This window comes from Pygocentrus nattereri, chromosome 11 (assembly GCF_015220715.1).
Source record: "Pygocentrus nattereri isolate fPygNat1 chromosome 11, fPygNat1.pri, whole genome shotgun sequence".
In the NCBI taxonomy this organism is placed as follows: Eukaryota; Metazoa; Chordata; class Actinopteri; order Characiformes; family Serrasalmidae; genus Pygocentrus; species Pygocentrus nattereri.
The window spans coordinates 25,881,980-25,898,243 of record NC_051221.1 but is presented as its reverse complement, the minus strand read 5'-3'; the positions used below and the strand labels follow the sequence as shown (position 1 = coordinate 25,898,243).

Below are 16,264 nucleotides of genomic sequence, written 5' to 3'. Positions count from 1 at the left end.
AGACTTAGTAACTCCCCTTGGGCCGGCAGGCCGAGTGCTAACATTGACTTGTTGTGTTACGCTTCTGTGTAATGCTTTCTATAATATGAGTTTGTAATTACGTCTCTCCCTCTCTGCCACAAGCGCTCTCTCATGCACACGTGCACTACTGTCGTGCATACAGTATACATATATCATGTGTCCAGTGCAGAAATTTGTGTACTTTACTGCTCTTCATTCCTCTTTCCATTCACACTTACTCACGCACACGCACTGACACGTACTGACACTCGCAGCCTGTAGAGAGGGGCACAGGCAGCTGTCATTCTGCATTAGGTGAGAAGTGGCGGGAATGGAAAAAGTGATTGGGTGTTCACAGATAGCCGGCTAGCTCTGCTCTTTGCGCCCTGCTCGTCTATGCAGACATGAGAGAATTCTCCTTGATTCACATCCCCCTCACATCCTATAGCTTTATTCAAGCACTACGTTCACATTATTATAGTATGCGGCTCCCGGCACTCGATGTGATCCACTTCTTCCCGTGTGGATGTTTGTATTATGCGTATGATGCTGTGCATTATCTTCTGTGCACTGATCTGTTGAGTTTGGGTAATCACAAAGGGGTTTGCTTGTTTTAAAAATAATTTTGTGTCATTTCTTTTTGTGAGAGGCAAAGACATTCTGAGCCAGTGTGCACGTACAGTTGAAAGCTTACTCAGAGCTGTGTGGTTTGGAGCCTTTCAGTGCAGGGAAGTGTTGGTTTTGTACCTGCTTTTTCATACCTCTGCAGACGGCACATTTTTGCATGTGGGTTTGAGTGTGTAGTGCGCAGTTATCAAGGAAGTGTATGTGTGTGCTCTGCAGCGAGTGGCATGATGGAGCAGGTGTAAAAGATAGCCCCTGACCCAGGGTCTAATGTGTGGGTAGGATTGGAGAGGCTGGCTGGCTCAAAATAGAGCTGAATAGCAGGAGCCTGGAAGAACACAACACTGTATGTCTCTCATCTCACTCTTTCCACAGCTTTTACACCACATAAAGCCTTCTCACATTCTTATTGCAGCTATCAGAATTAACAATTTCTTCTGCCGGCGTCTGTTTCTTGCCAAGGAACATTAACCCCTTACACACTATGCTAGTATTCACTTATTAAAGCAACTCTCCAGCGTTTTTCAACCTAATCTCTATGTTCTATGTCTGTGTTGTATGGTCTGTGTCACCACACTGCATTTTAAAAGGAACAGAAACCCACTGCTTTACAAAACACATATAATAAAATCCAATGGGCAGTTGGTCCAGTTTTTGTTCTTTTACTCTGTACAGAGAAATGATTAGCCATTATAGTCAACCATGTGCTGCAGATTAGAGAGAGTCTGATACCACTTTGTCTATTCAGAATATTTCAGTATTGAAACCTTGAATTTTGGCTGAAATCAATCAGATTTTTTTTTTCTTCAAAAACTACTGAGCTATTTTTAATTGAAGCACTTCACTTAAGAAGATATTTAAAAGTAGTGTATTCAAGCATTCTATTACCCACAGGAGAAATTACACAGCTAACAACATCACCCATTGTGAGCAGTACAGTTTCAGGATAGATTTGTTACACGACACAATCAGATTCATTCTTTTATTCCTCCAATATCCAGTCCAGCATTTTCTGCTGATATTGGCCGATACTGATACCTGGTATCGGATTAGCGCCATTTTAGCTACCCATTGCAGCACATAGATTAGGTTAAAATGCTGAAATATTTCTTTAATCTGAAGGCTGATTATTTCAACTGCTGTAGTTTGTTCAATCGCCATTATAAACTTATAATGAAGTCTGAAGTGCCTTTGGAGTTGAAGGGGTTAATCATTTTTGCCAAGACATGAGAATGACTTGTAGTGTGTTTTTTTTTTCGTTCTTCAGTTTAGTGCCATGTTTAGTCTCGTAGTGCATCTTTGGCCATCAATTTGCCATTTTTCCTCATTTTTTTTAGGTGTGTGTCAGTCTCTCAGGAGGTCCCACACACCCCTCCTCTTTATCTACATTTGCATGAAGTCGCTCTCCCTCTTTTTTTTTCTTCTCTTGTTCTTTCGGTCTCGTTCCTTTTCCCAGCCTCCAGCCTCCTAGCCACACTGCTGCCTCTCAAGCCCCTAATTACCTGTAATGGAAACATCCCCCTCATTACCCCATGCAAATTAGCCAGCCTACTCAGCACAATTAAGATGAAAACTCCAAATATTAATTACATAATTATAGAAAGACATTTGATGTGCCAAAGACAGAGTAGAAGAAGAAAAAATAAAGTGTGTTTCATCTGTGTTATAATTAACCCTTTGATAAGGCTGAAAGTCTCGGGAACGTATCCCAAAAATGTTTGAAATGTCTGTGCCTGCATGCCGTGCAGAAAGCATGGGAAGCATGGGAGTGCCGCTCTTCAGCACTCTTCGCATATTTTGTATTCACGAGAGTGGAAGTGATTGCACGTAGAAGACGCAAAAACAAAGTCAAGCAAAATAGCATTTGCATGCTGAGGCATACATTACTGGTCTGCTTTCCTATTTCTCTCTCTCTCTCTCTCTCTCTCTCTCTCTCTCTCTCTCTCTCTCTCTCTCTCTCTCTCTCTCTTTGGGTGGACTCACAGGGCTCCACTGTACCACAGCACAGGTTAACAAGATTGGCTATTATCCAGTTAGCCACAGAGGACACCATTAGCCCAGACAAAATGGTCACACACTAGGAGGGAAAACAGGGTTAAAAATAAAGGGCCAGATTACTGGCTGGAAAGGATATATGTTAAGCAAGATATTTCCGTAATGGCACCAGTTTGAACTGGGTAAAGCTCAGCCTCACTCATTAGTCAATTTACATATTCAGCAGAAGCGTTCCAGATCTACTTTCTTTCATAATGTCATAAAACACACTGCCAGAATGTGACAATGTTAATATAATTTACTCCATAACGTTCTCAGTAAATATTTCCACTGGTCACCATCACTGTCTTTTATTACCAAAGCCCAGTGCAATGCTTTCCAGTCTAGTGTGAGAGGAGTGCACTCTGTTTAAGTAAGAATGAGGGATCTGGATGGACACGTATACGCATGCACACATACACTTTCTTCCTCACTTCCTCCTCAGAGCTGAGTGACCACACTGCTTCAAAACACCTCTCTGAGGATAACTGAGTGCCATTTCCACACGTTATTAGAGTGTGTGATGTGTGTGTGTGTGCTTGTGTGACTGGCAGGGCATGTTTGAGTGTGTGTCAGTGCTACGAAATGCATTACCTGCCAGCATGGGCAGGTCGGCTATTTAATGAGATATTGACTGGCCACTGGGAGCACGGATTTTTTTAATTTAGCTCCAGTACTGGGTGTGCATGTGTGAGTGCGGGAGAGAGAGAGAGAGAAAGAGAGAGAGAGACAGAGAGAGAGAGAAGAAAGGGTGCTACAGCCTGGCACTGTTTCTCATTGCCAATGCCGTGCACGGACACACCCAGTGTTACACACACTACCTCTCAGTGCTGGCACCTCAGACAGCTCAGACCCAGAATACCAGTCTTAACCCCTCTCTCTCTCCATTGTTCTCTCTTTCACTCTTTCTACCTCTCTCTCTTTCTCTCTCCCTCTCTTACTTCTTGGTTTCTCATTCTTGGACTTGCTTTTAAATGTCTCTCTCTCACTTTATCTTTCAATTTCTCAATCCGTCTCTCTCCCTCTGTTTCTATCTCAGTCTTGGTCTCTCTCTCCTCTCTTTTCTCTCTCTCTCTCTCTCTCTCTCTCTCTCTCTCTCTCTCTCTCTCTGTTGCTCATACATCTCTTCCTCCTTTTTCTGTCTGTCTCTCTTTCAGTGTCACTCTCTCTTTCTCTCTCTTAGTTTCTGTCTCTCTTTCTCAGTCTTTCTTCATTATCCTTCTTGCTCAAGTTTCTCTCTCTTTGTTTTTTTCTCTCTCATTCTCTGCCACCCACTGTCTTCTACCCCCCCACTTTCCCTCTCTCTCTCTCTCTCTCTCTCTCTCTCGCTCGCTCTCTCCTACTCTCCACGCTCATAGGTCTCTCACTTCCATCTTACATCAGACGCTCCTCTCTCGCTCTCTCAGTTCAATCACTGGGCTAATTTTATCAGACTTAAGACAGCCTAACTGGGTCTGTAGAAAACTAATCATGGCTGATTACGGTGGGCCTGTGCGCTCGGCTGTGAGTGCGCATGTATGGCTGTATGGAAATGGTGGGTGATGTTGATTGTTCGCAGGGCTGGGTGGGTTTCTCTCACTTTCGCTGTAATTTCCTGCATCATCTTTCAGGGTATATTAAAGGCCACAGTCATACTGGAGCCTTTGAAGTCTCGGCCTGTCAGGCTGTATTTCAGGCCTGCCAGAATACTCCCTCTCTCAGCACTCTGCTGATAACACATTCACCACAGGTCCGGCTGCACCTACACACACACACTCTCCGTGGCACTCTCAAACACTGAGCAGGGAGAAAAGAGATTATTTTCAGCCCTGGAATTCAGAGGATGGAAAGAGAGAGAGAGAGAGACAGAGAGAGAGAGAGAGAGATTATTTTCATTTAGAGAGAGAGAGAGAGAGAGAGATTAGGACTTTATAAGGAGTAGCCAGCCAGCAGCTATGCCAGACTAAGAGCAGTGAAGGGATTACTGATTACAGCACTGGCCATCTTCAAAGGGCCTTTAGGAAAGCGACAGCTCTATATTATCAAACTTAATGTTTACCACTGCTTCTACAAATACACACACATACACACACACACACACACTTGCGTGCATTAATACGCACACACACTGGAGGTCTGCATGGCTATGAAATTGAAGGCCAAACCAGACTCATACTTGTCACTTTGAAATCCAACTTGAACCCACTTGCACTTCTGCAGAACGACTGTTTCTACTATCAGTCTGCCAGTGCACACACACACACACACACACACACACACACATATATATATATATATATATATATATATATATATATATATATATATATATATGCAGACACACACTCACTGGCCACTTTATTAGGTACACCTGTACACCTGTTCAATTGCTTGTTAACACAAATAGCTAATCAGTCAATCACATGGCCGCAACTTAATTTTTAGGCATTTAGAGGTGGTCAAGACAACTTGCGCTGAAGTGCAAACCGAGCATTAGAATGGAGAAGAAAGGTGATTTAAGTGACTTTGAACGTGGCATGGTTGTTGGTGCCAGACGGGCTGGTCTGAGTATTTCAGAAACTGCTGATCTACTGGGATTTTCACGCACAACCATCTCTAGGGTTTACAGAGAATGGTCTGAAAAAAGAAAATATCCAGTGAGCAGCAGTTGTGTGGACGAAAATGCCTTGTTGATGTGAGAGATCAGAGGAGAATGGGCAGACTGGTTCGAGATGATAGAAAAGCAACAGTAATTCAAATAACCACTTGTTACAACCAAGGAATGCAGAATACCATCTCTGAATGCACATGTCGAACCTTGAAGAAGATGGGCTACAGCAGCAGAAGACCACACTGGGTGCAACTTCTGTCAGCTAAGAACAGGAAACTGAGACTATAATTCACACTGGCTCACAGAAATTGGACAATAGAATATTGGAAAAATGTTGCCTGGTCTGACCAGTTTCGATTTCAGCTGCGACATTCACTTGGTGGGGTCAGAATTTGGCGTAAACAACATGAAAGCATGTATCCATCCTGTGTTGTACGGTTCAGGCTGGTGATGGTGGTGTAATGGTATGAGGGATATTTTCTTGGCACACTTTGGGCCCCTTAGTACCAACTGAGCATCATTTAAATGCCGCAGCCTGAGTATTGTTGCTGACCATGTCCATCCCTTTATGACCACAGTGTACCCATCTTCTGATGGCTACTTCCAGCAGGATAATGCACCATGTCACAAAGCTCATGTCATCTCAAACTGGTTTCTTGAATATGACAATGAGTTCACTGTACTCCAGTGGCCTCCACAGTCACCAGATCTCAATCCAATAGAGCACCTTTGGGATGTGGTGGAACGGGAGATTCGCATCATAGATGTGCAGCCAACAAATCTGCAGCAACTGTGTGATGTTATCATGTCAATATGGACCAAAATCCCTGAGGAATGTTTCCAACACGTTGTTGAATGTATGCCACGAAGAATTAAGGCAGTTCAGAAGGCAAAAGGGGGTCCAACCTTTTACTAGCAATGTGTACCTAATAAAGTGGCCAGTGAGTGTGTGTGTATGTGTGTGTATGTGTGTGTATATATATATATATATATATATATATATATATATATATATATATATATATATATATAGTATCTCACAAAAGTGAGTACACCCCTCACATTTCTGCAAATATTTTATTGTATCTTTTCATAGGACAACACTATAGAAATGAAACTTGGATATAACTTAAAGTAGTCAGTGTACAGCTTGTAGAGCAGTATAGATTTACTGTCCTCTGAACATAACTCAATATACAACCATTAATGTCTAAATAGCTGGCAACACGAGTGAGTACACCTCACAGTGAACATGTCCAAATTGTGCTCAAAGTGTCAATATTTTGTTTGACCACCATTATTATCTAGCACTGCCTGAACCCTCTTGGGCATGGAATTCACCAGAGCTGCACAGGTTGCTACTGGAATCCTCTTGATAGACACATTGCGCTCCTCCTCCTTCTGCTTGAGGATGCCCCACAGGTGCTCAATTAGGTTTTGGTCTGGAGACATACTTGTCCAGTTCATCACTTTTACCTTCAGCAAGGCAGTTGTCATCTTGGAAGTGTGTTTGGGGTCATTATTGTATTGGAAAACTCAGTTTCTGAAGGGAAGGGATCATGCTCTGCTTAATAGTACATGTTGGTATTCATGTTTCCCTCAATGAACTACAGCTCCCCAGTGCCGGCAGCACTCATGCAGCTCAAGACCATGATGCTACCGCCTCCATGCTTGACTGTAGACAAGAGACAGTTGTCTTGGTACTCCTCACCAGGGCGCCACCACACATGCTGGACACCATCTGAGCCAAACCTTGTGCGGTGTATGATCTGAGCACTGCTAGGCTGACCTTCCACTTCTTCAACCTCTGCAGCAATGCTGGCAGCACTCATTTATCTATTTTTTGAAGCCAGCCTCTGGATATGACGCTGAACACGTGGACTCAGCTTCTTTGGTTGACCCTGGCGAGGCCTGTTCAGAGTGGAACCTGTCCTGGAAAACCGCTGTATGACTTTGGCCACGGTGCTATAGCTCAGTTTCAGAGCTATAGCACCTCTTCAAACTCTTCAGAGAGTTTGTTTTCAGAGCACAGAAAATCTATACTGCTCTACAAGCTGTACACTGACTCCTTTATGTTATATCCAAGTTTCTTTTCTGTAGTATTGTCCCATGAAAAGATATAATAAAATATTTGCAGAACTGTGAGGGGTGAGATATTGTGTTTGTGTGTGTGTGTGTGTGTGTGTGTGTGTGTGTGTGTGTGTGTGTGTGTGTGTGTGTGTGTGTGTATATGATGGACTGAAACACTTTGTTTTTTTGCAGATATGAAACCTTTATTTTCTCTTATTTTTTCCTTTGGCTGTCCCCTTGTTTATTATATGTCTGATCTCCTCCAAAATGTACTTGCTGGCTGCCTTGATTGGAAAGTGGAAACTAAAAAAAATTCTGACTTTGGTACAGTGCTACAGATTTTCTGTGTGTGTGTGTGTGTGTGTGTGTGTGTGTGTGTTTGTGTGTGTGTGTGTGTGTGTGTGTATGCATGTATGCCAAAGGAGTGCCCACAGTGCAGAATAGTCCAGGTGTAAAAGCACACATGCACAGAGTAGAGTAAATGAGGCTGCCTTGTCCAGAGCTCTCAGTTCAGTCACGTCTAATGCCCACAGCTTCTCGTTTGCTCAGCCTGAGTGCGGGTGCACTAGAGGTCCCGTCTCTCTTTTTTCATTTTTCCACCACTTTCATTCCAACCATGTTTTTGGCCCGTTCCTTTTCCCCTCGCCTTTCTCTTTTCCCTCTCTGCTGCTCCCTGGCCCTCTGGAGGCCTGTCCACTGGCCTTTTGAAGTAGCATCAAAGTGGGAAGGGGAGTGAGTTTAAAAAAAAAAAAAAAACAGTATTGATTTTGCGTTTTGTCTGACTCAAATATGAGGGAATAGAGATGGGTGAGGGAGCAGCGGGTGTCGACTCCCCGTTGCCCACCTTGCTCCTGTCTAGTATTGCTGTGCCCTGCTATAGGCCCCTCCTTGTATCTCCCCATGGCCCATCCTGCACGGCCCCCACATCTTTGTGCTCCTAATCCCCTCAGTAAATAAAAGCCATTTACGAGGAAGCTGCTCTTTGGCTCTCTTTTCCCTGAAGATGTCAGATCTCTTATCCTCTCTTACATCAGGCCGGTGTCATCTTCCACCATGCTGCGCGCTGGCCTGACCTGCTTTCTCCAACCAAGAGGCAGAAAGGGCTACTCAATGCTCGACGGTAATCAAATCTGCACGCCAGGCATGCATGATGAAGCAGGACTGTTTGTATTTAGCAGAGAGAGAGAGAGAGAGAAATAGAGGAAGACCTAGGAGAGCTAGCTGAGATCTGATTGTCTCCCTTTCTTCTCACTCATCTTTGACTGTGACATAAGCAGTGACCTCTGGGACCCACCGAGCAATTCTTGCTGACCTGTTTATTCTGGGTTTAGAAATCAGGAAAAGAAGCCTTGGATATTGAACTGGTGAATATAGCGTCTATATTGATTCTTTTAAATAGATTCCAATATAAGCTTCAGACAAATGTTTAGATTTGGTCAGTATTTCAAACTGACATTTGATGACTTATTAATAGTATTCTAGAAAAGCAGAATGTTTAGGCAGTGCTGGGATACTGTGCATAAAAAAAATCTGCAATTAATTTATTTTACTGCCTTTGTAACCCTATAGCAATAAATTAAATAAAATTTTTCTGTAATGCTAATGCAGATGAGTTTAGCTCTCATTTCTATAGTTTAATTGGCAGTATCGATATTGACAAATATGCACATGAAAAGTATTGGATATCAGCGTCAGCCCACAAATTCCTGATCAGTGCATCTCTAATACTAGTATATTGGGACTGGTGTCTCACAGCGATATTGATTTTCTGTTTTATCACTATTGACACATAACAGAAACAGCTAACTTCAATGTATGTCACATGATAAGTACTTTAGTTTTTTTTTACAGTTTAAAAGCCATAAAAAAATAGGAAGTTTTTCTGGAAATCTATTTCTGTCTGGCAATATTACAATATTGTGCAAAATTTCTTTCATGTACTTTTAAGAAAGCAGAATAGAACAAACCATTCCAGTCTAAACAAGCTAGGTCAGGTTTATGAGATATTCTTTTAGTGTAGAGTACTAGTAGCCACAAAAGTTCATTAACTTTATAAATGCAGGCCTATTTTATTTTTTTTTACAAATACTGTGACATATTTGATAATACGTCAATTCTAACAATTACCATTCAGCACTACTAGAATCGTTTTTGTATTGAAATCGGACTTGGAAAGTGTAATTTTCAAATCGCAAAAGCTGTGATTTTAATTTTAGAATACTTTTGAATAGTTTTAAGTGTTTTAAGTGCAGGTTTTAAATGTAGGCTAATAACTCAGAGCTTGTGAACTGCTTGTAGATGAGTTAGATCAAACAACCAAACACCCAGTGCTTTGACATCACAAGCACAATTATGTGGCAGTCTGGCATACTACATTCAGTGTTATAGCCTTAAATCAGTAAAACAGCATATCATCACTGTCCAAAGGAAAAACTAGATCTCCAAAATGGCAACTGTAGAGGAGAGGGCAAAATGTTCTTTACTTTCCATGTATGTTAATGTAAAGATGTTTTATTCAAAGCGAGTGTTTCTATTGGTCCGATCATCATTAAATTTTCACAGAATGTAAAAGACAGATGCTGAGCATGGACCTCAATTTATAGAAAACAACTGCATTGGCCAGAAAAATCTCATTGAGATATTTTGCCTAAATCGTTCAGCCCTAAGCACTACAAGATCAGTCTAAAAAGGCTATGAACAGCTGAAAGACCCATGCTATAATTCCGCTGAGCCAACTAGGAAAATATTTTCCCACAAGTGCAAGAACGCCTCACCTTTCAGCCGCTTTATTTTCATAACAACACAAACTAAGGTGTTACCGGGTCAGCAAATACAGCTGATTTCAAGATTTTGAGCCGTCAAAGAATTAAAAAGGCCAATAGGTACAAAAGGCATGGGGGCTAACACTGTAAATAATGATAATAAAATGATAATAAACTGCAGCACTATATCAGATATTATGTGATTTATTTTAGAGCTATCTCAAAGGGAGGCGTAAGATGCTGCTGTCACGAAATGCAAAGTATTACAAAAAGGCCTCATGCCAGTTGACGGGGGTTCATGGAGTGCATGCCTCAGGGGCCAGGGAGTACACACTTCTCCCTGTCCCATGGAGATCAGCTTTAACACACTCAAGAATGGCAAAGGGAGAGGAAATGTGGGAGTATTCCTCTGAATTTTTATGAGATTAGGGAAGGGGCTCAGAGAGAGAGAGACAGAGTAGAACAATAGATGGAGCCATTCTTGAGTAGGTGGCTTGATTACAAAAGGAGAAGAGTTCTATTGAGATGATTTAGAGGGGGCTCCTGCCGAGGCCGTCGGGGTCCTACTTGTGTAATTCCATCCAGCTCTGTTGAAATTCGCCCTGATCAAGCACCTGTGCTCACCAGAGCTGAACATAATTAACGGCGCTTGAGCCGCACTCCACAGCACTAGGTGGCACTGTGAAAAACACTTCACGCTGTAATTCTTCACTTTCTGATTGCTGTAGGAGCAACGCGTCATTTGTGCGTTGTATAACTTTGTTTGGTAAACATTTGGTCTGTACCCTCAATGTTCTGGCAGTTAGCAGTGTGAGAGGCGTTGGTGTATGGTTTCGAGGAGGCTGCCTCGCTCAGCCTTAGCGTGAAATTATATCTCAAGGTTACTTTGATTAGTCGTGCTGTGTTCTAAACAAAGCTGCACGGAATGAATTTAATTTCTCGCAACAACAAAGCCAACCATTCTTATCGTTACCAACCCCTGCAACATGCTTTATATGCACATATATTTATTAGAAATTAAGTGATCCCTGTTTTAATGATGAAGATGAAAGGGCTTTATTTTATTTATTTATGCATTTATTGCTTCATAGTGAAATCATCAGAACCCCCCTTTTTCCCAAACAATTAAGTTCTAAAAACACTGCAAGAAACAGCTTAGATTAAAAAAAATTCAGAAAAAAGAAGCATATATTATGTTTCACAGCATGCTTTAGAATATTCATATTGCATTTTTATGTAAATGTGATATACATGAATGCAAAAGAGATGCATATGTCTGTTTGAATGGGTGTCCCGTAATAGTATCAGTGTGGAATGATGATTTTGCGTGCAGAAGAAAGAATGAGACAGTAGAGATGACAGGAGTTATTTGCTTATGAGAGCAGTGCGGTGGGGGCCAGGGGGACATTGCTCTCTGTGTATACGTGTGTGGGTGTGTCTCGGTGGGGGAGAGAGTCTGTAGAGAGGCCCTTGACCTACGCTAGAGTGGAGCCCAGAGCCCCTACTGTCTAAACAGACAGACTGATTACTGATTAGACGCTCCATCCCCGCCGTGCTGAGCCGTTTGCATGTCGGCATCCATTCGCCCTACACACTGATTGAGAGAGAGCCAGAGACGACAGATCTTCAGCCGATTGTGTATGTTTCTCTCATTTTTATCTCTCTCTCCCACTGTCTGTTTCTGTCTGTCTGTCTTTCTCTATATCTCAGTTTGTCTGGATGTCTCTCTCTCAATCTGTCCATCTCTCTCCCACTCTCTGTCTATTTGTCCCTGTCAATAGGTTTTTTTAATGTCTGTTCAGCTATTTTATCTGTCAGTTCATATGTCTCTCTCTCTCTCTCTCTCTCTCTCTCTCTTTCTCTCTCTCTCTCTCTCATATCTCTTTCTAGCTGTCTCTCTCAGTCTGTTCTAGCCCTCATTCTCCCTCTGTCTGTCTCTGTCTGTCTCTCAGTCTGTCTCTCTCTGTCTCTCTCTCTCATTCTGCCTCTGTCTGTCTCTCTCTGTCTCTCAGTCTGTCTGTCTCTCTCTCTGTCTCTCTCTCTCTCTCTTTCTTTCTTTCTTTTTCTCTCGCTCTGTCTTACAGAAGGATAATGTTGAGTGCAGCTGGCAATCACCCAGAGCCGTTCTGGAGTACTGGGCTTGTTTTGTTGTTGTTTTGAAAGGTTTTTTTTTTCTTTTTTCTTTTTTCCCCTTCTTCTCTTTCTCTCTATCTCCCTCTGTCTGTTGTTCCCTTGGGCTCCTTCTTTCTGGATGAGAGCTCTCCCTATGCTGAGCACAGGTCCTTGTGTTCTCTCTCTCTCTCTCTCTCTCTCTCTCTCTCGCTTCTTCCTCTCTTTTTCTCTCTCTCTCTGAAGCAGTCCATCCTGAACAAAGGCTGCGTCAGCGCTGAAGCCAACCTGAAGTCCAGTTCTTCTTCTTCTTCATGGTGCTCTTTATATCATCCCCCATTCTCTTTACACATCCTTATACAACCTAAAACAACAGAAAACAAAATGATTCTGTATCTTCACATTCAGATACCTCCTTAATGCCCCTGTTCAGAGTTATCTGTTATTTATCACCTTAAACTGCTAAATTAATCAGTTATAAATCTTAATACCTCTGAAACTATTATGCAAGTTTTGTAGCTGTGAGAATGAGGAGCCAAAGTATGGGCTCAAACATGAGCCCTTAGAGTTTAAGGGGCTAAAAGAATACTGCTTTTTCAACTATCTGTAGCACATGGTCAATATCTACAATAATGTTCCTGTACTTAGAAAAGAAGACTTGAAACACACTTATGCTTGAAGCCAGTGGTCAGGCAAGTGCTTCAGAAACACTTCAGTATTATGGACTTTGATACTCGGCTGTATGCTACAGATGTGACAGATAAAGATTAGGTTGAAAACACTTTTATTTTTCATGGAGGCCCATAGGTTGAAGGACAGTGCATAAATCTGGTATGACTATTGTTTTTGCTAGGCGCAACGTGCTGCTAAGTTCTTAATCGGCAGCTCTCCTCTTATCTGGCTGTGTTTTTTTCTTTCGGGGGTTTCAGGGGAGCATGCTGATGATGATTGCTGTGTTAATGCGTTGTGTGTGGAGCTGTGGGAGGCAGCTGAGACATCCTCAGAAGCGGAGTGTGTTCTCAATTACTACCAAAAACAACATAGAGTGAATCTGTAGCCCCGTCTGCAGGCTCCAGGCAGCAGCCCCCTCCCCACCCCAACGGCCTGCTCTTCGTTCCCTCTGAAGAGCAGCAGACACTGTCGCAATGTGTGCATGAGTGTGAATAATATAGAACCATGTCTGGGCAAACACACTGAACCTATTCTTTCACTGTGTCAGAGTGTGTGCAGTGTTATCAGACAAAGGGACATACTGGATGGATGGATGGATGGATGGATGGATGGATGGATGGATGGATGGATGGATGGATAGACAGACAGACAGACGTTTGATCTCCTGTGATTCCTAATTAATTCCTTAAAATCCAAGGGACATATATGTTGACCCACACTTAAAAATAAAGTATATTTATTAAAAACTGATTAATAACCTTTAAATGAATACTCCAGTGTTTTTAACCTAATCTTTATCTGTTGCACCAGTGGCATACGGTTGATTGCCACAGACAGTAATTTTAACGTTTCCCTGCACTTAGAAAAAAAAATCTGTTGACTCAAATCACATAATAAAAGTCAGTGGGCAAGTGTTTCAGCAGTAGGTGAGTCTTTTCTAACTGTAAGGAAATTCTTGTCTGTGTTAAATGATCATACAATACAGATGCAGCAGATAGAGAACAGGGAGGGGAACCGAGGCACAACTGACATTACAAAACATTCTTCCACGCATTGTGTGCAGTTATACTATAAATTACAATTAGCATGCAGTTAACGCCAGAGAGGTCATCAGATCCTTAAAACTTGCATAGTGCAGCTTTAAACTCTCTGTAACTCAGCTGTATATGGCTGTGTGGAGGGTTTCCAGTGTTACAGAAGTACGTGCTGGCGCATATCAGAGTTTAGAAATCAGACTGTGGGGTTGACTCACCTGCTTATGCAGCTGAACACTACAAACACCACAGGAACAGTAACAAAACGTGCTTCTCCGTGCGAAAGGGTGACCACATTATCAGAGACACACAGTGAAGAGCCGGAACACACACACTTTCTCACACACAAACACACACGCACAGAGAGGGGCTCAGGGGAGACCACACTGGGGATTTGCTGCAAAGTGCGTGAGACGCATTGAGAAAAGGATGTGTTCACTTTGTTTATGTGTAGGTGGTGGTTGGCATGTGGCTTTTTGTATGTGTGCGGGTGTGTGTGCTCGCGCGTGTGTCTCTGTATATTTGAAGAGGAGAGAGAGAGAAGTTAAAACAGTTGGGCATTGCATATGCATGTGTGGGAGTGTTTGTTTGCCTCTCGTCTGCATGCCTACATATATTGTGCTTTTAGCATTTAAAATTTTGCAAATGAGAACAGGACAAAACAGGACAAAAAATCTACATACACTGATATCTTAATTATGAAACAGAGTTTTGTCCTACACTGTTTTGACACTACAGTGAGGTAATTGCAGGCACAATGCTGAGGATGCTGTAATGCTGTAATATTATCTGCTTGTGAATGCAGGATATAGCCAACTAGTGTAATAATTGACTATTGACTAGAGTAGAGCTGCCACAATTACTTATAATCTGTTAAAATTTACAGATTTATCATATCATAACCTTATATCATAATGCCATAAGTTATGAGCATGGCCCATTTTATGTTTTTTTTTTTCCCCAGTATTTTAAATTCAGCATATAAACAGTAATTATACATAAAATGTGCAGGAGAGTGTTCTCTGTGTATAATATGTTAACTTATTTTCACTTAGAAAATCTACAAAGCATGTTACTTGACCAGAGGCACCCAAAGCTTCACAACTATCAATGTATGGTTATTTATTAGGTGCGAAGCTCCTGCTAGATCTTGCTAGTAACTCACTCACTCATATATCAGTTTAAAACTCTCCAATTGGGGTGCAGATAGCTTTTAGTTCTTCATGTGAGAACTGTGTGCTGTTAAGTCCATTTTTATTGTTTGTCCCTTTTTTTTTTTTTTTTTTAAATCTCCATCAAAATTAGCAAATGATTATGCGATTACTAATGTAATCAGTATTGACATACCAGGGTATAGAGTGAGTGTGTGTCCCGTGTCCTGTGGTGAACTACAGAGAGCAGTCCAGGGTGAGAATTATCAGCGGGCACAGTAAACAAGGCAGGGGAGGATGGATGCCCCCTTCATCAAAGCACAGGAAAGAGGAGAGGAGAAAAAAATGCTGTGGGAGAAGTTAGCACTATAATGGGCCTAGGTGGGCTCAGCAGCCGCCTTTTTGATCTTTGACATATTTCATAGGCATTGATTAGACCGAGCCTTCAGTCTTTGATCTAGAGGGGAAATGTTGTTGCTCGGTTTGGAGGTTTAGGGAGTATTATAATTTATACAAGAGGGATTTGCATGAGTGTGTGTGCTTTTGCGCGTATGTGTTTTTTCCCCCTTTCCTCTCGTTTCCCAAGCTTGAGCAATCTTAAAGTAAACAGCGTGTGCTATTGTGTTGCTTTGCATTATGCTTCTCATTAGCGATCCCTATGGTAATTAGCGGGTATACAGTGGATGGAGCTGCAGTGAGATCCAAATGAACCGATTCCAGCCTGGGAGCCACAACCAGTTTACTGATCAGTTCCCTGTCTCACTCAGGGTACTAAATTGATTTCAAGAAGCATTCAAGTCCTGGCCTTTTTTTCACCTTTTAAAGTTTTGGACAGAAGTTGAGGAAGCTGAATTTTTAAACATTCCACCATGGACTTTTTTTATCCTGCTGATTTGCTGGAATGAGATAAAATGTCCTCAGTAACCCTCTAGAGTTAGCGGTAAAACTAAATCATTGAGCTCAATGAGGCTTTGCTTATAACTGGACTGCATGCTCGGCTGAGAAAGCCTGTGTCTGCAAACATTGTCTGGCAGAACCTTGAAAGGGAAATTCCACAAAATGTTGTATTATGAGTTTGGCTGGAAGGATCCTTGAGAACCTAGAGAATGGGGAAGAAAAAGATTTTTGGGTGGGATAGCCCTTTAAGCGATATGAGGTCCTGCTGGGGTCTCATCCTCGCCTTAAGCTACGTGGTAAGCTTATGTGCTATCATCTCTG

At 42.1% G+C, this 16,264-nt stretch overlaps 1 protein-coding gene across 2 annotated transcripts in view; it reads left to right on the top strand.

The window, feature by feature from the left end:
* Positions 1-16,264, top strand: part of roraa (RAR-related orphan receptor A, paralog a) — a 305,914-nt gene that overhangs the window by 223,535 nt on the left and 66,115 nt on the right. The gene's annotated exons all lie outside the window — the stretch shown is intronic.